The sequence below is a fragment of the Toxorhynchites rutilus genome, chromosome 3, assembly GCF_029784135.1.
Source record: "Toxorhynchites rutilus septentrionalis strain SRP chromosome 3, ASM2978413v1, whole genome shotgun sequence".
NCBI lineage: Eukaryota > Metazoa > Arthropoda > Insecta > Diptera > Culicidae > Toxorhynchites > Toxorhynchites rutilus.
The window spans coordinates 259,050,861-259,078,542 of record NC_073746.1 but is presented as its reverse complement, the minus strand read 5'-3'; the positions used below and the strand labels follow the sequence as shown (position 1 = coordinate 259,078,542).

Below are 27,682 nucleotides of genomic sequence, written 5' to 3'. Positions count from 1 at the left end.
AATTCCCGGAAAGCGTTTTTTATTACATCATTCCATCATCTTGGGCTGGTTTGTCTCTGTGTAGTAGGTATTGTAATCCTTAGGAGATGCGCAATTTGATCTATTCTTTGTGCTCGTCTCCGCCCAAGGAATGTTTACAGGGCGATAAAAAATGGAAATCGACGGAAAATTAGGAAAAAGTGTTTTCTGATATGTTCTATTTCATAGTAGGCGTTATCATATTAAGATTCGTGTTCCATTGGTTAAAAGCGAGTATGCCAATGGAGAAACTGTGTTTTCACCCTCCATATACCGTTCTGAATCATATTTCGGACACTTTGTTCTAATATCTTGAAATGGTTAATGATAAACTGATGATAAAACTATAAAATTAATATCACAATTGCTGTTTTAGAGTAATCCCTTGGTTTCACTATCACTTCATTTGAGAATTACATTTGAATTATTACATAGTAGGAGAAAATCCATCCAAAATCCAAAATACGCTCATTATCGTTTGTGTTTGACGTTTCCTTAGCGTGAGCACGCAGAATTTACCTCTTCATCAATATTCAAATTTATCTCGTGTTTCATCAGTTCTCATCATCGCTATCAGGTTATTGTGATTGCTTGGTAAGTGTTTCGCAGTTGACTTTAAAATATAATCAAGTGTAATGTAGTTTTCGTTCAAAAAACTACAAAATAAAGTGTCCGAAATTTGAATTCAATCTGTCCGAAATTTGATTTTTTTTATAAATGGAGTCCGAAGTTTGATTTTTATTCGCTTGATTTGAAAAGTATTTTATTCGATGATTTTTTTATGTTTTCAATCAAATAGGTACTAAAGTAGAAGGCTTAAAAGCATATTGAACTAATTTATTAAAAATGTCAACCAAACAATACCTGTACATAAAGTTAAGATCTGTTTTCTGCATCATATGCCTTAAGCGTCCGAAATATGATTCAGAACGGTATACTTTACATTATTTTATACATGCAAACACGAGAGCCATCTCGTCCAGAGCCGAATAGTGCAGTTTTCAAAATATATCATTCCTCTTCGGTATCTTTTATCGTGATATGCATCATTCAATGACTAATGAACATGCTTCTGGTATCATCCCTCGATTGTACCATTGTTGAACTGAACAAACAATACCTAAAGGCTGATTTAGACGATGCCAGTCAGCGCTCTAGTTGAAGTCTCCAGTGAACAGAGAACAGACACTCTGTTCAAGTTACTTGTACCAGTATCAAACAAGTAATTGGCCTCTAACTCAAACAGAGTGTCTGTTCTCTATTCACTGGATACTTCAACTAGAGCGCTGGCTGGCATCGTCTAAATCAGCCTTAACAATCATACTAACTGGCTCTTTCCAGGGCCAGCATATTATATAAGAGCCTTATAATGTAATTTTTCAAATATATCCAAAATCAGTATTAGACAAATAGCCTTACGTAATCCGTGTCTCGCACACAACCCTCCTGTAATTTTTTTTTAGATGTCTCGTGCATGTAGAACAAAACTACACAGGTTTCTTAAAAAGTACCTTCAAATAAAGGTGTGCGCTACCATATTGAGGATCGATGAGAGTTTACGAACTCGCCTCAGTACTCTAGGTGAACATTATAACTACTTAATTTGGCGATTCTTTTCTAATGGCATTAACGTTGCTCTAGAGTTCAGTATGCTCTTATGTGTATGTGTCTATGACAGCTGGAATGAGTAGCGATCCAGAAGTTCTCACCACGACTAGCGGCATCAGCGCCGGTTGCAGTTCATCTTTAAATCCTACTGAAGGCGTTCAATCACAGCTAAAGGCAGATTTTACTGAAGGCATGAGTCTGAACTGTGATTCGGTGTTTTTCTTTTTTTGAAGAATCGGTTCAAAAAAAAACAATTAGAGCTCTACGATACCTGGAAGAATTAAAGTCGATAGCAATTCGCAAATAAAATTGATTTTACCTTCTGATTAAATGATGTGAATGTATACTCCCTCCGCACTTCCTGATTAATCGGAAATCCAAAAGCGAAATCGCACCTTGATCAATCCCCTCTCTCTTCTGTTTATCACTACTGAAAAGTTGTCGATCAAGTGTTATTAAACCTTAATCTCCGAAAGCAGATAAAAAGTAATAATCGATAGCGCTTAACACGTTGATTTGTCCATGTGTGCCGTTTTTCGGCGTTCGTCCCCACTAATTCTGCACCAACATCATTCAGTAGTGACACTTCATAGCATCAGACAAAGCCCCGAATTGATGGTCCACTTTTCATCGGATGGATGACAGCATCGCTGGATGCACATCGGGATGTAACATCACCGCCTGGACACTCTAGGGCACACACGTACACAGACTTAACGATCGATACCAGAATCACTGTCACTGGGTTCACCAATTTGGACAGAAAGGATCCCCCCAGCGGACGTGTGAACCTTTTTTTCCCCCGCCAAGCTTTTAATCCCACACTCGCGCTTCTGCTATTTCATTGTTTTCTCGCTGTTCGTTGGAATCGTACATATATTTATTTATATAATCCTCGTTCTCTTCCTTATGGTGAGCAACAAAAACGCGGCAATAGGAAATATTTGCGAATTGATATGAATGTTATTTATTTCTTGTTGGTTGCCGTTTGTTTTTTCCTCTGGGATCGACACAACCGGAATGGGGAACAAACAATATGTTGAGTGTTCCTGGTTTCTGTTTGCACACTGAATGATGTTTTCTAGAGAAGAAAAAAATCTATTGAATACTTTTTTTCCAATGGTTCAGCACAATCTGTGATTAATGGGGACGTCATGATTCATGATACTTATGGAGGACTGCAGCGGTCGGTACTGACCTCAGAACTATTATTAGTAATTAGAACAAATTTGCACTACCATTAATCATACAAACTGCTGCTTATTACGGACCTCCTCCTATGCCATGAGATGCCAGGGTTAGTATCTCGCAAGCTGTCTAATCCATACAATATGGGTTCTGGCACGCTTTTTCCATAAATTCTTCCACCAACAGTAACACCAGGCGAACCTCACGTTCGTTTCCTTGTTCCGTATCACACCCTCGTATCCTTGCACTCTCCCTTCCACTCACTTCCGCATGCCACCGTTACACTCCTTAATATGCATCTATTGCTTTCTGCATCGTTTAAATTATTCAGTGTTGCATCGGGCGTGAAGAATAACTTCGGCGTCTGTATCCCCACCCAACGCACTCAACAAACGGACATCACTATTCTTCTTTCACATTCACGACGGCTTCCAACCAGCTTTTCTCCGGCCTCACTTTTACGAGTATCCGCTCTCTCACAGCGCTCCACTTCCGTCCTCGAATTAACCCTTTCTAGCCGGAACGCACAATGCACAATGTCCGACGCAGCCACCAAAACGTTAGAGGACAACAGCAGTAGTCAGCAACAGTGGTCCAGCTGAGGAACACAACAATTCCCGTGTGTAAGTAATACTACGTCCACGTCCGGAATGGTCTGGCACCGAACTAAACGGCTGCTGTTGATGACCCTCCCTAAAAAGAAGAAGGTAACCAAGCACACGCACACACGCTGTAACGCGAATAAGGATCGGATCGGAAGAGCCCACTTTCACTCCGACGAGAGTCCGCTCACGGCTTCCTGGCGGGCGCCACTCGGCGATGCGTTAATTGTGCTTTCTTCGTCCCGGCAGCAAGCTTTCGACGAGAGGTGCCAAAAGAGAGAAAGCCCAAGTGGGAGAGCACTTTGTCTCGTCGCCATTGTGGGATGTGTTGCTGTGGGTGGTATGCAACGCACCGGATATGTTTCTTCTCACCGGCTGTGTTTGTTGCACCAATCGTTCGAGCGGGGAGAGAGCAACAAGTGTGTTGTTTGTATTGCTGTGAGAGATTGTAAAACGAATTCACTTACTTTCTCCCAATTCGAATTGCGATGGCGCAATGTTACAGCTCTCTCTCACACACATTGAGGACAACTATGGGCGTTACGAAGGAGGTTTTGTTAGCAATCGACTGAAGTAACAGTTAAGCGCCGTTTTTCCGTTATGACCGATTTCTGTTTGATGTTGCCTTCCGTTGGTTGGAGTCTAGGGTTCATTTCAGGTATCTCCCACTGTAATGCTCTAAACGTCACGGTGCCAGAATCTCATACCACAGACCAAGGCAACTTTACCTATTCAAAATTGCGAAGATAAAGTGATGACCATGGCATTTTCGAAACTAAGGGATGGAAATGTTTGTTTACATGCTCTATACGCCTCAGTCAGACTCTTTCACGACTGATTCATTCTAACCTATCAGGACGAAGTGGAATCGGTATATTGTCTACGAATAGTGAAACATCGATTATCTCTTCTATACTCGCGCGAAAAATCCGGATTTTTAGCGTTACGTAATTTGCACACGACGCCTAGAGAGTGAAATCATCCAATGTCATCTTCAAGATCATTCCTAGATCCGTCCATTGATTCTAACAACTGATAAATGCCTAATATCGGCATATAATTCATAATACGCATCTAATCACATTGTGAGCTCGAGCCGAAACGTAGGCAAAAAGAATGCTCGTTGCGTTGTAGGGGAAAACGAGTGGCTAGTAATATCGTAAAAACATACCCATTTAAATCGTCACATTGTTACCCTTTTTACTATATTCACTGTACATGTCTCAAGCAAAAAAAAAGCTTGATAAAATTCCTGTTTAATGGTATACAACACAACATATGTCGCAATAACGATTTTGAGTAATATGCGTTTGAAAACTCTTAATGAATCGTTACATTTTTCGTAGAGTGGGGGGGGGTACTCGCAGGCCAGGGAGTGGAACTGCAGGTAGCAACAGTAACAAGTTTGCTTCCTGCACGATCACATCACGATTTTAGCAGCCTTGCTAGTAACCTGACGACGGCGGCATCGAGGGCTTAAAAATTGTTTTTGACGTAGGATTACGTCTTTCGGGAACATATTGGGGTGCAAATTGAAAAACAAAAATGGATCACAATTCCATGTTTGTTATTTTTGTTACTAGACTTCCCATCCATGATCGATAAGCGGCCGTTTAATATTCAAACATACATCTATGCTGCGCGACATCGATTTCCTGCGCAGTTATGGTTTCCTTTGGGATCACACATATTCTTCTATTTTGGCCTTTCTATGTTCCTTCGTTTGAAAACAAGTGTTCTTTTGAGGTCATAAACCTCTGCTGTTCACAGCACGGGAGGGAAATTCAATTTATACATATTCCTATTCTGAGGTCACGAACCTTCACAAGTGAGCCATATGGGCATCACTTGAAAATGCCTCCTACCGGCCCTGATTTGGGCCTTCCGCCCGTGACAGCTTTCATATTTGATCACTGAGAGCGCCGCTACAGTCAAAATCAAGTGTCCCATTTCTAAATGATCAAAATTTTTATTATCACTTTATAGCTTGTTACATCTCTGAGTGCAATGTTATAGGAAAAGCAGACATAAATCAGATTGAATTAAACAAAATTGTTACAAATTCTGCACAAAACATCGCGATATAACAAATTATCTTATCTGTGTGAGTTATTTTGCGTATGATTGGTATGAAATGTGTGGAAATGTGGAATGTATGTGAAAAAAATTAGCGCACCTGTAGTAAATAATTTTTATTCAAATTTCAACAATTGAAACTGCTTTCTGCCTCTAATTTGACAGAGATTATTGTGTCTGGCTTAATGCTCGTTGCCACCAGATGTCGACATTGTAGCCAAGCTAAGACCCTTTCCGACACGTACCGGCACTGGCAAAATATTCTCGAGAATTCCTTCATGTATAACCGGAATGGTCCTAAAAACGATTGTTTTCATTGAAAACCTCGGGTCTTTTCTGCCCATGTAGTATAATATCACCTTTATACGATCGTCGTCGACCTTTATGAGAGCATTCAAACGGAACGGCGTTCGATATGAGTAAATTATATCAGAGACTGTGGACATAGAACTTATGTTACTACCGCAATCCCCGTACCATACCTAGTAATGGATTCCAAAACTAGAGGGGGAAAATAAAAACAATGGATTCCGAATATTACTAAACCTACGCGGTATGCATGTCTCCGGTTTCACATTCAAGAGACACTGGGTCGAAGTAAAACCGAACAAGCCGCATCGGAGAGTCTTCCTTTGGAGAGTGCGTTCTCTTCAACATTCACTCTAGAGGACCCTTCATTCAATCGGAAGGCAAGGAGAAGTATGTGGTTTCCGGGAGTAAGAAAAACGCTGAATCCCGTCGGGAGATGCAGATATATCACTGCATTTTAGTCCGCTTGTGGTCCACGTGGCTGGAGAGTGTAGCAACCGTTTTCTGCCGTTACTGTTGCAGGGTAACGTCAGTTACCAGCCACGCGTCATCGGAATGAAACCTTCGTGATACATTTTCCATGTTGCTGCCTTACTGTCGGATATTAGCGGTAGGGGAAAAGGGGGGAATTTGGGCCATCTAAGCAAATCGCCTAATATTTCCAAACCAATACGGTCTAAATAAAAAATGTCACATTGTATACTAAGCTACACTTGTTTTCTCTCAATAAATAATGTTTAATCAATATATGAAGCTTCAATCTACCAAATATATCATAAAATAAAAAAGATGATTTTTGGATATTAAAATTTGATGCGGGGTGATTTGGACCGCCTGTGGGGTGAGTTGGTTCAGTGTGTGTTTCATCGAAAAAAACATACTTATGTTTATGTAAAGTATTTTGGGATAATGTTACAATCAGTAACAATGTTTTGGGATCGATACCAGGTGTCTTGACCAGATTCCAGACCAGAAAAGATGGATTGACACCATCTCGAAATTTGCATGAATCTTTTCACTGTTGGTCGAGCATTTTCAAACACTTTTGATGCTTGGTCAAAGAAAATCCGTTGTCGATGGCCTGCGTTGCTCTTTCAAGCTACTCCTTCTTCTAACGTTGTCTGTCCATCCTCTTTTTATAATTCAGCGGCATCTGGAATCAATTAGACCAAGGAAAAGTCTCAAACCTGTAGGACCAATTCACCTCCACAGAAATATGTCCATGTCACCCCACACAACACGCAAGAATTAAGATGCAATTAATTTCATTTATTGTTATCAAACTTACAGTTTCGCTACATCAAATTGTTCCTCTTCTGTAGGCGAACAGAACTTTACTGTACAATACACGAAAAGTTTGTTTAATTAGCGGGAAAAACCTTAAAACCACTATCGGAAAACTCACATTTTTTGACGATCAAAGTGCTTGCTGTGTTTATGCTACCGTTTCCCTCTACTTGTAAAGTTTTACCAAAGTTTCTTTTACTTTAGGTACATACGGTTCAACAATAGAAGGAAATGACATTATAAAAAAATCCAAATTAAGCGTATTTTTTTAGATAAAGGGGTGGTCCAAATCACCCCATATGACCAAATCACCCCGTGTTACCCTACATTTTTATCTCCCATAACGATGGAAATAATATCACCGAAGAAGAAGAATGATTGCACTCACTGTACGTTATATTCCGCTGGAATATAGCTTCAAATTGAATCTGACAGAAGGCAAGCGATAATCACTGCCCTTACTATTGCTGAACCAATATCGTCACTTCAAAGGTGACAGTTTTGCTTATTTACGTATCCATGCTGCCAAAAGTGAACTTTATCACCGAACAAAAATTAGTTTTTCGGGATCCTTAATCGTAATGAACAGCAACTTCGTTTTGAGCCTATTCGCCAAATGTACCGTGTGCTGACGTTATTCCCACCAAATCCTCCATGAAGTTGATGGACACCACTCCAATTGTTGATGCTGAATGCGCTCATTTTAGTATAGCCCCCGTCACTACGCTCTACAGATTATGATGCAAAATTTATAATGAATTTTCAGGGGTTGTCATATTTAATTATATCGATTTATAAAAAAATGTTTCGCCCTTTCCAAAAGACAGTTTAGACCTATTTTGGAGATGAGTTGGCGCAAACCCCCTTATGAATAGCTATTGCGAACCGCTTCGTTTGCGTTCACTAGGGTGACAATGAATGTATGGAGAAAATTTCATCATCGACTTTCAAAAACCGACCATGTACAATTTGTTTATTGGCACAAAAAATGACCTGTGCAAAGTTTCAGCTCGATCGGACATGATTGGGGGGTGTCTCAATGAACTCAACGTTTTGATGTTTTGGCCTCCCAAAAAGTTGATTTTGGATCAAAAATTTTGTTTCGAGATAACACCAGATCTCGACGTTTTATGCTTTTTTAATGCATTTGTCAACGAAAACAAAATTTCGATTTTCCAAATTTCCCTTATTTCCCCCTTGGAAGATTTTCAAGGATCTAACAATCAAAACTTTGAGCGCTTTGAGACACCCTTCCAATCATATCCGATCGAGCTGAAACTTTGCACAGGTCATTTTTTTGCATTTTTTTTACCAATAAACAAAATGTACATGGTCGGTTTTTGAAATTTGACATGACCATTTTCGCTGCCACCCTAGCGTTCACCCAAATAAGTGCACAGCCGATATGTTGCAAAAACTAGAATTTCCTTCAAAAGAATTTAAAATTTGACCAAATTAAGAAGAAGACAATGAAAAACGAAAAGAAGAAAAGAAATCTAATTTAAAGAAAATCTCCTGGTAATAAACATGATTAGTTTAATATTACACGGAAGAGCAACAAACATACGAGGTATGTTCAAAAAGTATCACGAATTTTGAATTTTCGCGGGTTACGTATATTTGAATTTCGATTATTTATTGGCGTTATGTTCATATAATTGTTGACGGCTGCTTTGCTTGTACGTGTTTTGGCTCGCCTTCTATTTTCACCTATTAAAAAATGAATCAAAGAACCTGTATCAAATTTTGTGTAAAAAACGAAATGAAGTGCGCGGATGCAATCCGAATGTTGACTGTGGCATCCAGAGAAGCTACCTTGGACCGAAGCAACGTCGATCGGTGGAATGTTTTCAGAAGGCCGAGAAGATGTGAACGACAAAGAGCGTGCCGGACGCCCGAGCACTTCAACAACAGACGAAAAAATTGATGAAGTGAAGAAAATGGTATTGGCCAATCGTCGAATCACCGTTTGTATCAATGAATTGGTCATGAACGAGTCGCCGCGAAATTCGTCCCATAAATGTTCAATTTCGACCGAAAATAGCATCGCATGAACTAATGAGCTGTAGGACTCTGTCCGCGACGACTCAAATTTTCTCCAGAGGGTCATAACTGGTGACGATCATCCTCAAACTCAATCTTCTTCTTCTTGAATAGCGTTCACGTTCCCTATGGAACTTTTGCCGTCTCAACGAATGCATTACTAGCGTCATTTATTTATATTTACTTGAGATTTCTTAAGCCAAATCATCCCAACTGCAGCTGCTGAATTGGAATACGCGAACATCGAAGACGAGCCAAAACACGCAACCATCGAAGACGAGCCAAAACACGATGCGACTTTCAAGAATTGACTGAACATTCGAAATAGCCGGACATGTCAGCGTGAGTGATAGACATGTGTACCAACACGACACAAAAAAAATCGAAAATCAAATATACGTAACCCGTGGTAATTCAAAAGTCGCGAAACTTTTTGAACAGACCTCGTATAATGTTAAATCAAAAGTTTTAATAACGAAATTTTATCTGTGTTTTATCTGTGAGATATTTCACCATTGTATTTCGAGAGACACTCGCTAAAACTGGTACGGGTTTTGAAATAAAACCGTATTTTCTAGAGGTTATAGAAGAAAAGATCCCTCAATATTGATTCACAATAATGTTCGAGAGGTGGAAAACGTCACTTTGATCTGCTCGAATGACATGATTAATTTTTAATTAATTTTTAGTTTATTTCGTCATTTAATGAACAACATAAATACTACACGAAACTTCGAAGGAAATTTTATTTCTGAAGCATTGTAATGGGTAATCCTTTTAGTAAATCAAAGCTGATTTTCTTAAAATATAACGGTTTGACAGGTTCCTTCAGACACCTTATCTCGTTTAGAAATGTTGCAACAGTTGTCCCAACTGTTATCATCATGTGTGCTGCGCTGGAAAGAACATAATTGTATAACACACTGAGGGTTCTATGAAATTCGATGCGCTGCGCGGAAATCGATTATTGGGTCAGTACTTCGAGGCTTGGGAACACATTTGTTCTAGTAAAGATTTCAACACTTGTGTGGTATGAAAAATGATAAGCAATTAAGGTGTGAAAAATTACAGGAGGTTGTGTGCAAGATACGACCGCATTGTTGACGTAGAACTACGCTGTTTTTTATATAAGTCGCTTGTTTATATCTTCGGATATCATTCTATAACGCTTTGGCGCACAATCTTAACGTCTGCTTCGCCATAACGTCAGTTTAATGCATTGATGCATCCTCAAAGGCACCAACGAAGCCCTTATGATGACGGAAAACAAACAATGTTAACTGCTTGGGAAAAGACTGAATTATGCCACATAGATTGTACCCTGCTGTAACACCCTTCGATGCGAATTCACTGATGAGTTTGTCAAGAGCGACCGCCTTCACCACCAGCGGGGAGAGCTTGATTTGGTTGCTGCCTGGTTAACGGCGTTTACATGTTCGACCGACGCACCGAAATCGCCTACTTCGCTGTTGTTTGATGTGGTGTCACACTCGCGAAGGTTCGTGCAGTGCGAGCGCTTTTCACTGCACCAACATCGCGTGCATCATTAGATGACGCTTACCTCGAAATTTTATTGCCCCTGGCAATGCGTTCGTTTTTTTGCAGGGCTCGAGCCTGCCTTCCTCTTCTTCTTGCTCATCACACACTACGCGAAGTGTCCAATTTATGACGCGGAAAGAAAAACACACGATACGAATAACGCCAAAAACGAACTGAAAAAACCACACGACGATATCCAAGTTGGATTACCACTGGTGGGGTCCAATCTTAGATCGAAGCGCAGCGAAAGCAAAGTGAACTGGATTGCTCAACAGTCCGATGCCGAATGAAAGTTTGCCTCAGCGAGATCCACTGTTTATACTCTAGGCAAGTATTCCCCTTCATTCTTCTATTTTTCCTTTGTTCATGGGGACTTTGAATCCTACGACTTCCCCTCCGTTGGTCGTCGATAAGTTGCTCGTTACTGACTGCTCTGTTCGGGAAAGCACACAAATGTACAGAACAAATGTATGGGAAAATGAAAACGCTAAAAGTTTTCATGATTTTTAACCATTTACAAACCAGGGAATTCTAATATAGCATATTAAACAAATCTTACGGAATTTCCGATTCGTTTAGTATGCAAATCGCCAAAATCCTTTCGCGGCAAAAATATTTATTAACGTTAACTTTATTTCATAAAAATGTGACCTGTTTTCTGATTTGGCACCCTTAATGAAAGACGTAGTTCTACGTCAAAAATATGACCTAGTGAAGATATGTTGTGTGTAGAAGTATAAACACACTGGATACGCTTGAGTAAGGGAATGTTCAATGAATGAGCTAATTCGGATTTCAAGTGATCTGACCACGGATCAATTCGTGATCTTAGAGTGTGACATTAAAATTGATAATCTATGATGCATGGAAGATTTGGGTTGACATTAAAATTTTTGGGAAAACTGTTATAGAGTTCAGGAGTTCGGGTCGAGCAACGGTATCGATCAGACGTGTTCGTTCGCGCTCTCTCTTTGCTCTCCATATTTCGTATCTACGAAACTGAAATGAGAACAATGAAGTTTGACTTCTCGCACACAGAGTGGACACATGTGGGCATATTTCGGATGTTTAGTGTTTGAAAAGTGTACTTTCTACATGGAGCATTCGAATATGAAATTTTCTGGAATCATATTCGATTAGTTTGTCAGCCTGAAGAAATTTGTGCTATCGCGTCCGCTGTTAACTTTGTGTTGCGATATGTTTTTCTGCAAATGTGAAAATGCAAATGTGAATATAAATGAAAAATTCGTCAATCGAGCGACGCCATATTTTCACTTTGCATGTTCTAGTGAGCATATAGTTCGATGAATTTCGTTATACGGCGTTTCAACGCCGCGTCAGTTTTGCGTTGTGTAATGTTTCATTCGTCGATGTTTGTATGAAATGTTGTGGTGATTAGTTTTCTTAGCTTCGTATGGCAGAGTATTCCTAGTGCTTGTGTATGTGTGTGTTTTCATACCTAGTGCAAAGTTCTTTCGTCGCAGTGTTCGTATCACAATAAAAGGGGAGCTGGCATGGGTTGGCAGAGCGAAGAGCGGCGTGAGCTAAGTTTTCTATTTTCTCACTATAATATATTATTATTTGGGGAACTCGTAAATGGGAAGGATGTTTTGCGTATATTTTTTTCTTTCATTTATTCTGTTGCCGTAGATTGTCGGTTTTGACATAGTATGTCACACTGCTTTGAAGAGATTGATTCTAGATCTGTAGTATATATAAGAATTGGGATTCTAGATTATAGTTACAACCGATGGACTCTGAATTCGATTATGAAAAGCAGCTTAGCATTCAGATATTGACGTAGGACTACGTCTTTCATTTCTATACCGGGGTGTAAAATCAAAGTTTCGAAAACGAAAGCGTTACGCCGGAGACCGAGATTTTGAGCCTTAATAGCTCCTAAACAACTGAACGAAATGGTATGATAAACACTTCATTCGAAAGATAAAATGTCTACGCGTTATATACTTGTTACTTTTTGATCCAAAAACTTGTTTCAACAGTCTTAAAATTGCTTTCAAAACAGGCTATTGAAATCACCAATCGGTATATAAGCGAGCATCGCTCGGAAATCCACTCATTTATAATTGAACAGCGATTGGAGCATGTTGTCGCTGTTGTGGTGAAGCTCTTCGTTTATCATGAAAGCGCGGATGAACGGTGTCACCAAGAGCCTGTTTGTGCACCTTAGGCCAGAAGGGAATCCATCAGGAGGAGAGTGATGCCACAAACGGTTCCCCGGGAAGAGATCGGAGCAGCCGCCACACACACGCATACACGCGCGGAATTTTTTTTCGTTTGGATGCCATTCAGCATCGAGAAAATTCCGGAAAGATCAAATCGCTGCTGAAAAATAATCTGCCAGTTTCCCTGGGAATTGAAAAATACATTCATGTGAAAGTGTTTATTTTAATGTTTTCTATCAATGTAACACTGCGACCAAATATTTTTCAATGAAGTGCTATTAACAGGTGGTTATCGAGTTAGCATTAACCACTGGTGGGCTTCGAGTATTGAGAAAATGTGGAAAAATCTCATCGATGCTGAAAAATAATCTGCCAGTTCCCTGGGAATTGAAAAATACATTCATACGAAAGAGTTTATTTTAATGTTTTCTAACCATATAACACAGCGACCAAATACATTTGATTTTGTAATTTTTCAATCAAGTGTAATTAGCAGGAAAGCTTCTGAAGATTATTCTTCCCCATCAGTAGGATATTTTCGTATTCAATATTGTATGCGCGCGCAGCGGAAAATGTTTCGCATCGCGAAAATTATATAATTTTCAGTCAATTATTGCTCAGTCGCCGAAAGTTTCAAACTCAGAGAGTTCATTCCCCTCTAGTTTGCCTTCCAAATTGCCATCTTAAACCACACCTTCTCTCGATTCAATCACGCACAAAAAGCATACTTAACGATATTCTGGTGGTGAAACGCATTCATTTTTCGTGAGGAGATCGACAAGACAACATCGTAATTAAACGAGCTGAACGTGCTGGACGAGCTGGACGGCGAGGGATCAAGAGATTCATTACCTGACCTGACCTGACTTGAAACGCATACAGTTTGTTTGGAACTGTGGGGGAGCGCAGAAAAGCCGATTCATCAGAAGAAGTGAAGACGACCGAGAGAGTATCAGCACCGAAAAACGGTTTCGTTTGAAACATCGAAGCTGCCGCCACACACACACATATATACGTGCCGAACTTCTTTCGTTTAAATGCCATCCAGCATCGAGAAGATTCCGGAAGAATATTATCGTTGCTGAAAAACAAACTGCCAGTTCCCATGGGAATTGAAAAATACATTCATGCGAAAGAGTTTTTTTTAATGTTTTCTAACATATAACGCTGCAACCAAATAGGGTAAATGATCTTAGTTTGTCCAATTTGGGGTGTTTTTACGCAACTAGTAAATGCAAATCGATTTTTATTCATGAAAATCACACATAATCGATACGAGTTTGGGTTTGTTGAAAAGCCCCAAGTCTCTAGTTGCTAATACTACCATAAGGTGTTGAAATTATTCAAATTTTTATGTTTTTTAACGATTTTCCTTAAAGAAGAATTATGATCATGGTTTGACCACCTCTGATCATGGTTTGTCCGGTTTTAGAAATCTCCATTTTTGAATGAGAACATTCGAATTCACAATTAGATGTTGCATTTATCATTGCTTGAGTTTACTGTCATCATATTGATTCATTCATAATTTAGGCTTTCTTCAGAATATTGCCTTTTCTTGGGCATTTTAGAAGTGTTCACCTCAACACAATCAACACAGAAAAACCATACTTCTGCTATGCGCGAAGCACACCATAAACAAACATAAACAAACTGCAGCGCGCCAAGCGGTTGCCATAGAAATCATGTGGACAAAACAACATTATTGAATTGGACAACTCATGATCAGAATTGAGTTCATCAAAATGCGTTAATTTAATGGTTTAGCTATGTAAATCCGATAAAAATGGTGAGCAAGCATGATGTTTACAATATTTATAAGTGTTTTAATCCAGAAAAGGTCTGAATACGTGCCAAATAATCATCTGGTGATCGATTAAAAGTTAGCTCGAATGAGGGGCGCATTGACACAAATAGAAGGTGTATTTTATAATCCTTTAAAACATGTGATTTCGTAAAAATATACTATCAAACTACTATAAATCATGTAAAAGGCAATTTCATTTATATGTTTCGAAACATTCGAAGGCCTTATTTGACACAGGAGCGCTGAATTAGAGCATTCAAAAAAGTGGGCAAACCATGATCATATTTTCGACTGGACAAACCAAAATCATTTACCCTACATTTGGTTTTGTGATTTATCAATCAAATGCAATTAATTGGCAGGAAAGCTTCTGAATATTATTCTCCCCCATCAGTAGAATATTTTCGTATCGAATACAAGATGCGCGCGCAATGGAAAATGTTGCACATCGCGAAAATCATATAATTTTCAATCAATTATTGCTCAGTCGCCGAAAGTTTCAAACTCAAAGAGTTCATTCGCCTCTAGTTTGCCTTCCAAATAGCCATCCTAAACCACACCTTCTTTCGATTCAGTCACGAACAAAAAGCATACTTAAGCAATATTCTGGTGGTAAAACGCATTCATTTTTCGTGAGGACATCGACAAGACAACATCGTTACTGAACGTGCTGGACGAGCTGGATGGTGAGGGATCAAGGGATTCATTACCTGGCCTGACCTAACCTGAAACTCATTCAGTTTGTCTGGGACTGTGACGGAGCGCAGAAAAGCCGATCCATCAGAAAGAGAAGAGAAGACGACCGAGAGAATATCAGCATCGAAAATTGGTTCCGCTTGAGACATCGGAGCAACCGCCACACACACATACACGCGCGAAATTCTTTACGTTTGCTGGATATCGAGAAGAATCCGGAAAGAAGTGATCGTTGCTGCAAAATAATCTGCCAGTTGCCCTTGGAATTGAAAATTACATTCAAGCGAAAGAGTTTATTTTAACGTCTTCTATCCATATTATACTGCGACCAAATACATTTGGTTCTGTGATTTTTCAATCAAGTGCAATTAGCAGGAAAGCTTCAGAAGATTATTCTTCCTCATCAGTAGGATATTTTCGTATCCAATATTGGATGCATAAAACCTTGTACCTCCAAAAAAATGATCTCTAATTCAACGATAGTCCTACGTCACCATTGCGGTTATACCATAGATATAACCCACTTCCTGTTTTTTTTTAATTTTAGCTTCGTTATTGCATATTTGACGTTATTGCAATACACAATTTTAAGGTTTTGTTTTCAGATTATTTATTTAAAGCACGTGTTTACACAGGAAGGTCGACGATGGAAGGCTGAGTCATTTGTTTTACTTATTTTATTTCTATTTCTCTCTCTATATCTTAAATCTTCTAACGCTAAAACTTTTTTAACAGTGTCCTTGAGACTTTATGTGTAGTTATGAGTAATGATTGTGTTATATTTGGAGAGTCGTTCTGATGCGGGTTTGCATCCTACGCTCTCTTCGCATAAATACGGCTCGATTCTCTTCTATTTTCACGCTATTCTTTTTTTTTTGTGGCGCACGACAACAAAACAAGGCAGTGTATTCCCGATTGTGGACAACGTCATTGTAATGCACGTTGTAATTTTGTAAGTCTTCCTTCTCTAATTCTTTAATTGTTTGATTATTATTCTTCAATTATTGAATTCTTCAACTCCCCAGTTCTTTAGAGTTTTTAAAGGAGTTTTTTTTATGACTTTCTCAGGTCAGGAAAAATATCTATGTACTACGCACGATGAATAACGAAATGTATGACCAGTCTAAATTTAATCTATATTTTCTATATAATCTATATTATCTTCAAATCTCATTTCGCCGAATAGTTGAGAGTTCACACTTTTAGAATAACATCACTTACCGCAGTGAATCCTGGTTTTTCTTAACCATTCCCACTAACAACTATCCCTTCCATGATAAACGCTGGGGAACCACGCTATAGAGGCTGCCCTTCTGGCCTTCGGGCGGCGAATATCATACTAACATTCCTTCCCTTTTCCTGGTGACTGTAAGGTCGTGGCCGGCGTCGTTATTGACCATTTAAAGCTCTAAATACCGAAAATTTCTCAACTAGTATGGTTTGCTAGTCCCAAGCGTCATTTTGTGTGTCCTTTGTGCAATTTGGTTGGTTCAGGTCAACCACGGAGAGCAACTACGAATTGTACAGTCTACCCAAACTCGAGCTCAAACTGTTATAGTACAAGATTTCAGTGTTTTGGCTGGCTGTCTATAACTGAGTGGATTACCGTTCTGTTCTATCCATATTTTTTAAGGAACTTTAACCCGAAGGTCACTCGTCCCTGAGAGTGGATTTTCGAGCTGGCACCCGTTTATATACATTATTTTGTAATTTCAATAGTATCTTTTCAAAGCAATTTTTAACAAGTTTTTCGATTCAATGAGTAACAAATATTACTCGTAGACATTGTATCCTTCGAATAAAATGATCACCATACCATTTCGTTGAACCGGAAAAGGATTATCACGAGAGATACGTAGGAGCAAATCGAACTGCTATAGGGAGCTGTGTCGAGACGTCGATGTAAATCCTTGGGTTGAAGCATGGAATTATGTCCGGAAAAACTTGAGGTCATTGTGAATGGACTCTTTCCGCAGCACGACCCACCGACGTGGCCACCCACACTGTACGGTGAGGACGAAGCAGAGAACGCACAAGTCACCAACGAAGAACTCATCGCGGTGGCAAAAGGTCTAAAGTTGAAAAAAGCACCCGGCCCCGACGGAATCCCCAATGTGGCCCTGAAGTCGGCGATCCTTGCTTCCCCGACATGTTTAAGATGGTGCTGCTGAAATGCCTGGATGACGGTCTCTTCCCTGCGAAATGGAAGATCCAAAAGTTGGTGCTGTTCCCGAAACCAGGAAAGCCACCTGGAGATCCAGCATCGTATAGGCCTATTTGTTCGTTAGATACTTTGGGAAAGCTCTTGGAGAGGGTTATTCTCAACGAACTGGTGAAATGCACGGAGGGTGATCACGGACTGTAGAAAATGCAGTTCGGGTTCCGGAAAGGAAAGTCGACAGTGGACGCTATTCGAACAGTTATCGAGAAAGCTCAGGTCTCGCTTGAACAAAAACGAAGAGGCGATCGTTACTGCGCGGTGATTTTGATTGACGTGAAGAATGCCTTCAATAGTGCCAGCTGGGAGGCCATCGCCGAGGCACTACACAGACTGAAGGTCCCTGGCTACCTGTTCAGGATACTGGGGAGCTATTTCCAGAATAGGATCCTAGTTTACAACATAGACAGGGGACAAATACAGAAGAACATCTCGGCGGGAGTTTCGCAAAGTTCCATCCTAGGTCCTACGCTTTGGAACACGATGTACGACGGTGTACTAACGCTGAAACTACCCAGAGGTGTGGAGATCATAGGATTCGCGGACGACATCGTAATAACTGTACTCGGCGAGACGCTCCAGGAGGTGGAAATGTTGGCGACTGAGGCTGTAGACATGATCGGTAGTTGAATGGACAGCGTAAAGCTCCAGATGGCACATCACAAAACCGAGGTGCTGTTAGTGAGCAATCGTAAGGCAGTGCTGCGGGCAGAGGTATCGGTCGGAGGACATACCATCGTTTCGAAGCGGGCAGTGAAATACCTCGGAGTCATGATCGACGACCGTCTAAATTTCAACCAGCACGTCGACTATTCATGTGGGAAGGCTTCAAAGGCCATCAACGTGGTGACGAGGATCATGCCAAATAGCTTTGGCCCAAGCAGCAGCAAGAGGCATCTCTTGGCAAGTGTATCTTCGTCGATGCTGAGGTATGGTGGCCCTGCTTGATTGGCGGCTCTGGATACCCACCGAAATAAGAGGAAACTCAATAGCACATTCCGACTCATGGCCATGCGAGTCGTAAGCGCGTACAGGACCATTTCGATAGAAGCTGCGTGTGTCATCGCCGGTATGATTCCCACCTGCATCACCCTGGCGGAAGACAGCGAGTGCTACAAGCGACGGGAAACCAGAGGTATCCGGAAATTGATAAGAGCGGAGTCGTTGGACAAATGGCAGCAGGAATGGGATACGGAAGAAAACGGTAGATGGACGTATAGGCTGATACCGGTACTATCAATTTGGTTGAACAGGAAGCACGGTGAGGTTAACTTCTACTTGAAGTAGTTTCTGTCTGGACATGGCTGTTTCAGGCAATGTCTACATCGGTTCGGGCACGCAGTTTCACCCCTCTGTCCGGAGTGTGGAGATGTGGAGGAAACACGAGAGCACGTCGTTTTTGTCTGTCCCAGGTTTACCGTAAGGCGTGAGGGGCTGCCCTCACTTCATGTCGGGAATATTGTGGAGGAGATGTGTCGCGACGAGAGGATCTGGAATACCGTGAGCAGTGCAATCACACAAATCATGTCGGAGCTGCAGCGGAAGTGGAGAGTCGATCAACATGCTGACAACGCCCGACTGCAAGGCGAACAACGGCGACGGCTGTTGCAACCGATGGTACCCCACGAGAGTAGCTGTGACGGAGTGCGCGTCAGGTTGTAGGGCACTACCTAATCGGCACTTCGTTGGGAAGAGAAATCCTGCGAGGGTGAGTGTGACGGGGCGCGCGTCAAGTTTGAGGGCGCTTCCTAATCGGTTCACGTCTCGACAGGTAAACGGATGCTGATTGGACAACTACGACGGAGTGAGTGTCAAGGAGGGCGTCTTCAAACTGGTGTATACCCCACGAGAGCTGCTGAGACGAAGTGCGCGTCATGTTGGGTTGGAGGGCACTACCTAATCGGCGCTCCGCTGGGAAGAGAAATCCTGCGAGGGTGACTGTGACGGGGCACGCGTCAAGTTGGAGGGTGCTTCCTAATCGGTGCACGTCTCGACAGGTAAACGGATACTGCCGCTGAGAATAGCAAAATGCCTGCCTGGCAACGCCTGATCGTGGCCTGGATGGAGGAACACTGTAAACGTTTCGACTGAGCAAGCGCCTAGGAGAGCATCATCGAATCGGTGTGTACCCCACGAGAGTTGCTGTGACGGAGTGCGCGTTATGTTGGAGGGCACTGCCTAATCGGCGCTCCGTTGGGAGGAGAAATCCTGCTAGGATGGCTGTGACGGGTTGCGCGTCAAGTTGGAGGGCAATTCCTAATCGGTTCACGTCTCGACGGGTAAATGGATGCCTGCGAAATGGACATGAGCGCAGTGGAAAGAAATGGAGAAAAAAAATATTGAGAAAAAGGGAAGGATCAACGCTATTCAGCGTTGTAAACTCGAGCATGAGCTGAGCACAGCCGCCCCCTGAAGTAGTCGCCTAGATGTGGTCCCAGGGGGAATGAGGCAACGAGTAGAGGGCTTGGTTTTTGTGGGTGCGATCCCCACTCGACGTCTGAGATAACCTTTCCCAGGTAAGGCTGGTAGAGCGTTCCTCACCTCTATAAAAAAAAAACACACACACACAGAGAGAGAGAGAGAGAGAGAGAGAGAAAAAAAGGTGTACGTAGAATATTCCAAAACGTGAATGTTCAATCATTGAAATGTTGTACATACCATCTTCATTTGTTGATTTTTCACGAAGTTACAGCATTTTAAAAATCACTTTAAAAATCCAACTTCGCACTCTGTTCTCCTAGATTCTTCTCGAGTATCAGAAAAATTTAAAATGTATGTATGTACCGTTCTGAATCATATTCCAGACAGCTTCATATTCCGGAAACTTTGTAATAATATCTCGAAATGCTTAATGCCATGATGATATAACTATAGAATTTGTTAACTCCGGCTTTAGCCGTACTGCCCGGCTTAGCTCACCTCGGTATATAGATCTCTCAGGGTCGGCTTTAGCCCTCGGGAAGACTGTTCCGACCTTTTGAAAACCTGTAAAATATTCAACGGAAAGCGGTCACGAGAAGTTGTCTGTGCAAATGGACTAGATTTGGCGAGAGAGGAAAATAGAGAGGGTAGTTAGTTTTGATCTTTGTATATTTTCGATACTTTGTTTGGGGTTAGTGTGGTACCGTAATCGTTGGGGCCCTTGCTGTTCTTCGTGGTCGTTGTCGTTGCGCTGCGGATCACCGTTGATGCTGGGAGGAAGGAGGTGTTTTCCGGGATTCTCCGAAATCTCGATCGCTCGGAAAGCGTCGCGTGAAAGCGTGGTGGTAGGTAGCGGGAGTATTTCCGCAGGACACCCGAGGATGGAGTAACGTGGTTCAGGGTCCGCTTAACGAGATCAGTAGGAGGTCTTCTCTCTCTACTTCTTTCGCTTCACTCTTCCACTCACTTTTTACTTTCACGACACTTTTCTTTTCTTAATTTTCAACTTTCTACAGCTTGTCTTTTAATCTCTTCACAATAAATTTTCTCCAACTTTTCCACTTGTTTTTCGTTTCCTGGCTCCGGACTAAGTGATCAAATCTATTCCACATCTCCTTCCAAGTCACCTTTTCCTCCTCCATTCCAGCACTTTTCATTATCGTTTGTGTTTGACGTTCGCTTAGCGTGAGCATATAGAATTTGACCGTTCATTTATATTTAAATTTTTCTCGTATTTCATCTGTTTTCATCATCGTTATCAGTTTACTGTTATTGCTTGTTAAGTGTTTCGCAGTTGACTATTAAAAATAATCAAGTATAATGAATTTTTTCTCCAAAAAATTACAAAATAAAATATTCGAAATATGAATCGAACTTTTTCCCTACGATTCATATTTCGGACAGTTGAAATTGGTTATAGTAAAATGTGAGTTTTCAGGCCCATTATGGTAAGCGAAATTGGTACAGAAGAATAATGACAAAATAGATGAAACTATGTAATAACAATTCAGAAACAAGATCAAACTCTGTGGATAACCTTGAATTATTTTATTACTTTGAACAACAAATAACTTGAATTCAAATATATAATAATCATTTAAGCAATAGAACCCTTACGGTATTTTAACACTTTGCGGTCGGAATTAATTTCCCTTAATAAAGATCGTCCTATCTTCCCACATTAATAATATTTAGTTTATACCGATTATTCATAGAAACTCCGTGTACATTTATGAAAAAGTTCACTAGGCATTAAAATTCGTTTAGAAAAAATGTAAACTATTACATCGTTGAATAAAATATTTAAATGATTCCTTGTCGTGGAGGCTGAGAGCAGACCAACGACCGCAAAGGGTTAAACCATGAAGCTTCGACATGAAAAAACATCAATAAACGACAAGTATTTTGGGGGAAAATAGGGGAAGGGTTGAAAAAAAACATGTTTATTCGAAGTTGTTTTGTGTATTCAATCAAATAGGTGCCACAATAAAAAGCTTAAACGTCTTAAGCGTCCGAAATATGATACAGAACGGTACTTCGAGAGTTTATTTGTTGAGCTAGATGAACTTCTCACACATTTATTTACAAATGAGTCTTTTTGGGATATCAAAATCTAAATGATCCCTTAATTTGAAATCCTCTCAAGGCCCTCGAAACCCGATCCCACGGCATTGAGATAACATTTGAAATTTTTATAAAAATGTAATTCGTTCACGATCAAAACAGTAATATTTCCCATACCTTTGTGTATATAAAATCTACAAAAAAAAACAGAGATGCAAACTCTTTCGACATCCTCCGCAAATATTTACTATGCGACGAAGAACCAACAAACCATCCACCCAACAGTAGAACATCAAGCGTAAAACATCAGATACATGAATAGGCGCAGCGCACAAATTGATTAATTTGCTCAAGCCCATTTCTCCGAGGAAATTAATATCCACTCGTCGTCCATTCGATACTCGTAGAGCTGTCGTGTTGGGAAAACAAATTGCTCTCATTTATTGATTACCGTTTCGGTTGTCCCTTTCAAAGCCCAAAACCACCCCCGCGGGTGATCTGCTCACACATCCCATTTTAGTAATTAGTAAAAATGTCTCAAGTCTACTCAACCGAAAACACATTAAATTATGTCATCAGGCAAATGGATGGTGAATTGCCACGAGTAGCTCCTTTGGCGTTTTTGGATGGAAGGCCATTGATTCGTATGTGGAATTGAAGAGATGCTAATAAATACAGCTATTCATTAATTACGGAATTGTTTTGTCTTGTGCCTCTGATTGGAGGCATTCACGGAAGGTTGTACAATTGATTGGAGGAATACGCATACGAACCCGCTGGGAATCGTAGAGGAATCCAAATTAGGCGCATGGCAACGAGGGGGCGCATGTATCCCCGAAATGTCGTCCACCAAGCCTCCCACAAGTTAATCTTTTAATCCGCGCAGCCGTAGCATTTGCAGTCTAAAGAAGGTCTAATCATAACAAATCCTGTAGCTTATAAAACTCACTGAAAGCTTGAAAACACTAACCTGCCCCTTGTAGAAGCGAAAGAGAGAAAAAGGAGAAAACCCAAACTGTACCGAACGGCTTTTTCCACTGGGACGAAGGCTTTCATTCATGTCATCCAATGGCCAAGCTTCTTTGTCCAGGATTCGTTAGAACTGTGCCTTTCTGACATCGCTTCCGTTGCGGAGAAGCAAGTGGGGGGTGGAATAAAACAAAAGTGGCCTGTGCTACTTCTCCTGGGAAGATTGCCTTCACCATATCGTCACGGTCTTGACATGCACACCATACCGGATGACATCAAACCCTGCAGAATCGCACAAAGAGCTACGAGGTCTATTCACTCGACGACCAAAAATCAAACGTCTTTTTTCACATGATTTTGATGTACGATTCGGGATGTGAAAGCTGCACATTCAAAGAGCTTCTTTGTAAGCGCTGATTCGATTGGAATGCCCTGAAGCGGTAGTCCGGTACAGGTTGGAATGACGAAGCGGACGGAGGGTAACAAAAAAAAAACGCGATGGGGTCGCCTGATGTTCAATAGCATTAATCTAATGTATTTCCCCGTCCACATGTACAAGGATGCGGAGTCTTGCTAAGCGGCACGAGCGGGCGATGGTTCCAGGCGAAGGAAAGGATTTGCTGCTCGCCATAAGAATGGATGTGTTGATGCGGATATCAAAAGGGGCACAAATTACTTCGATGCGAACATTATCGTTTGGTTGCCGGCGGATTCGGAAAATGCTTTGACAAGCGTCTTTACGCTTACCGACAATGATTCGATGACGGTTAATTAGCAAGATACGATATCGCCAATCAAACGGGCGGCAAATAGCTTTATTGGTTGTTTTTGTTCGAGCTTTATTATTGCCTTGTTTGATATGTTGTTTTTCTAATGAAAAACAGAGAAAACAGAAGCATATGGATTCCAGGTCGAATCATGTAACCGACTCATCTCTAATTTGGATGAAAATATTTTGATATTGATAGAGCTGTATTACAAAATCCAGCAAGCATTTCCTGTAAGGATAGCTTCTTTTGTTCACAGCATGGCGTCACAGGAGCACGTGGCGAGTGCATGCTCGCTGTAAAAATCCGGACTATTCTCTAGTGATTTGAACTATCTCAAATCTGCGATGTGCAAAGTTCTGAAAAGATTTGTAGAACTTCTGACCAGGAAACTCGACAATAATTTTAAGACACAAATTGTACCGAAGCGAAAATTGTAGGCAAAGAAACGCTCAAGGGAGTTATGAGAATGTTCGCGGAAGTTATAATTCCCGCAATGTTTCGCTGTAAAAAAAAATTTCAACATTTCCAACTGCTCCAAATGCACGTTGTTTGGTCGTGCGAGGTGTATCTGGTCGCCAGATCGAATTTAAAAAACTCCCTTCGGGCCCGAGGAAGACAGCCCAATGTGCCGGTGAGAGATGTGTTGGCTCGGTTAGACCTTGATTACATGTCCCATATATATGTTTTCCTTAAAGCTATAGATCTTCGTGTGTGATTGTCCCTACATCCTTATACCCTCCTTTCCTTCCTTTGCGGGTAATTCGTCCCCTTGCTATAAATAGTAGAATAAGTTGAAATGTAAATACACTATAGATATACGAATAGATTTATAAATTGAGTGTTCATCAACATTGTTACAAATTCCTTATATCCCATCCTTCTCCTAAAAATATGTCACCCTCCTAAACTCGAGTACACCGCGAGTAATCGGTTTTCCACCTTACTAACCATAGATGTAAGAAAATTGTTTATATATATAGTTTTAAAATTATATTTAAGAATTCGGCTCCTTTAAACTTAAGTAACTGAGCCTGTAAAAATAAACGAATTAAAAAAAAAAAAAAACTGCTCCAAATGTCTATGAAGAACTAATTTTATTTCCTTTTACAATCAGGGACAGGGAGTAGATACAAATGGGGTTTTAGCGAAGATGTACTATTCATGCGTACGGGTTATGAAGCACGCACGTACGCACACAAATCTATGTATGTATGTATATATATATATATATATATATATATATATATATATATATACATATATATATATATATATATATATATATATATATATATATATATATATATATATATATATATATATATATATATATATATATATAATGCTTTGACAAGCGTCTTTACGCTTACCGACAATGATTCGATGAGTGTCTAACCACCGTGAAAACATTTATTGCACCCTAAAACCTTCACATGCCAAATTTGGTTTCATTTGCTTGATTAATTCTCGAGTAATGCGCAAATTTGAGTTCCATTTGTATTAGAGACGAGAATTATTTAGACATTAGAGAAGGGGATGAAGAGTCTAACCATCATAGAAACATTTATTGCATCCTCCAACCTTCACATGCCAAATTCGGTTTCATTTGCTTGGTTAATTCTCGTGCAATGCAGAAATTTGTGTTTCATTTGTATGGCAACCCTCCCTATGAGAAGGGGGAGGAGTGTCTAGCTACCATAGAATCATTTCACTATTCATTCACGAGACGCGACACGGAACTAGGACATAACACTTATAATCCTTACAAAAATGTTTGTGATAAATAGTGATACATGTCCTTACGTTAGCACAACCAAAATTAAGTAATAAAATCATTTATTGCACCCTAAAACCTTCACATGCCAAATTTGAATTCATTTGCTTAATCTCGAGTAATGCACAAATTTGAGTTTCATTTGTATGGCAGCCCCCCTTAGAGAGGGGGTTGGAGAGTCTAACCACCATAGAAACATTTATTGCACTTTAAAACCTCCATATGCCTATTTTGGTTTCATTTGCTTCATTAATTATCGAGTAATGCAGAAATTTGTGTTTCATTTGTGGGTCCAATCGCAGAACTGTTCATTGATTGATCTTCAAATCGACCCCATTGAATTTACCTTTTACTATAAAATTCCTAGTATTTCTAACAAAACTCATCAGTATAATATCAGATTATTATTTTCAGACGCTATTCTCGTTCAAGATTTTTCAACCACTTGCAAATAACATGTTTCTCCGTAACATGGAATAATTGTTTTATACAGAAAATATGATAGAATACAGACAGCCCTAAATCGGACAATTCCTTCCTCGAGTTCTGCTATAATCAACACATTCGGCTGTACTTTTTTATTGGTATAGAAGAAGATATAGGGGTGCGTTTCATATTGCGTAGAACAAATGGGAATTTAATTTTTCTAATTTTCACTTTTTCCTTCAGAGTTTTCCGAAAATTTTCAATTGTCATGTTTGGTTGGAATATTTTTGGTTGAAATATGTGTAATATTTTATTGGACCCCCTCTCCATTCCAGAGAAGGGAGGGATGTCATACCATCATAGAAACGTTTCTCATACCCAAAAACCCTCACATCCCAAATTGTGCTTGATCGATTCTCGAGGTATGCAGAAGTTTGTGTTTGTGTGTCCCCTAGAATTTGTCTTTCATTTGTATGGCAGCCCCCCCCCCTTAGAGAGGGGGGGTGGAGTGTTTAACCACCAAAGAAACATTTATTGTACCCTAAAACCTCCATATGCCTAATTTGGTTCCATTCGCTTGATTATTTCTCGAGTTATGCACTTTTGAAATGTTTCGTGCCCCCTAAAACATCCACATGCCAAATTTGATTCAGTTTGCTTGATTAGTTCTTGAATTATGCAGAAATGTATGCTTCAATTCTATGGTAGTCCAACCCCCCCCCCCCATTTGGAGAGAGGGAGGAGTGTTTCATTTTTATGGCAGCCCCACAACCACCATAGAATCATTGATTGCACCCTAAAACCTCTACATGCAAAATTTTGTTCCATTTGCTTGATTAATTCTCGAGTAATGCAGAAATTTGAGTTTCATTTGTATGTCGACCTCCCCCCCCCCTAAGGGAGGTGGATAGTCTAACCACCATAGAAACAGTTATAGCACCCTAAAACCTTCACATGTCAAATTTGGTTTCATCTGCTTGATTAATTCTCAACTAATGCTGAAATTTGTGTTTCATTTGTATGGAAAAAAACCCCTACATACCAATTTTCATGTTGGTCGGTTCAGTAGTTTCCGAGTCTATAAGAATCAGACAGACAGACAGACAGAAATCCATTTATATATATATATATATATATATATATATATATATATATATATATATATATATATATATTGTGCTCCTGTGACGCCATGCTGTGAACAAAAGAAGCTATCCTTACAGGAAATGCTTGCTGGATTTTGTAATACAGCTCTATCAATATCAAAATATTTTCATCCAAATTAGAGATGAGTCGGTTACATGATTCGACCTGGAATCCATATGCTTCTGTTTTCTCTGTTTTTCATTAGAAAAACAACATATCAAACAAGGCAATAATAAAGCTCGAACAAAAACAACAAATAAAGCTATTTGCCGCCCGTTTGATTGGCGATATCGTATCTTGCTAATTAACCGTCATCGAATCATTGTCGGTAAGCGTAAAGACGCTTGTCAAAGCATTATATATATATATATATATATATATATATATATATATATATATATATACATATATATATATATATATATATATATATATATATATATATATATATATATATATATATATATATATATATATATATATATATATAATGCTTTGACAAGCGTCTTTACGCTTACCGACAATGATTCGATGA

The 27,682-nt window shown here is 40.0% G+C and overlaps 1 protein-coding gene across 4 annotated transcripts in view; it reads right to left on the bottom strand.

Annotated features, from left to right (window-relative positions):
- Positions 1 to 27,682, bottom strand: part of LOC129780067 (connectin-like) — a 710,069-nt gene that overhangs the window by 351,781 nt on the left and 330,606 nt on the right. For 2 of the 4 annotated variants that reach the window (XM_055787970.1, XM_055787969.1), the window contains exon 1: positions 1,946 to 3,466. The exons of the other annotated variants lie outside the window; for them this stretch is intronic. The gene's annotated coding sequence lies outside the window, so the exon portion shown is untranslated. Of the gene's footprint in view, positions 1 to 1,945; positions 3,467 to 27,682 lie in introns of those variants that run through there. 4 annotated transcript variants of the gene reach the window in all.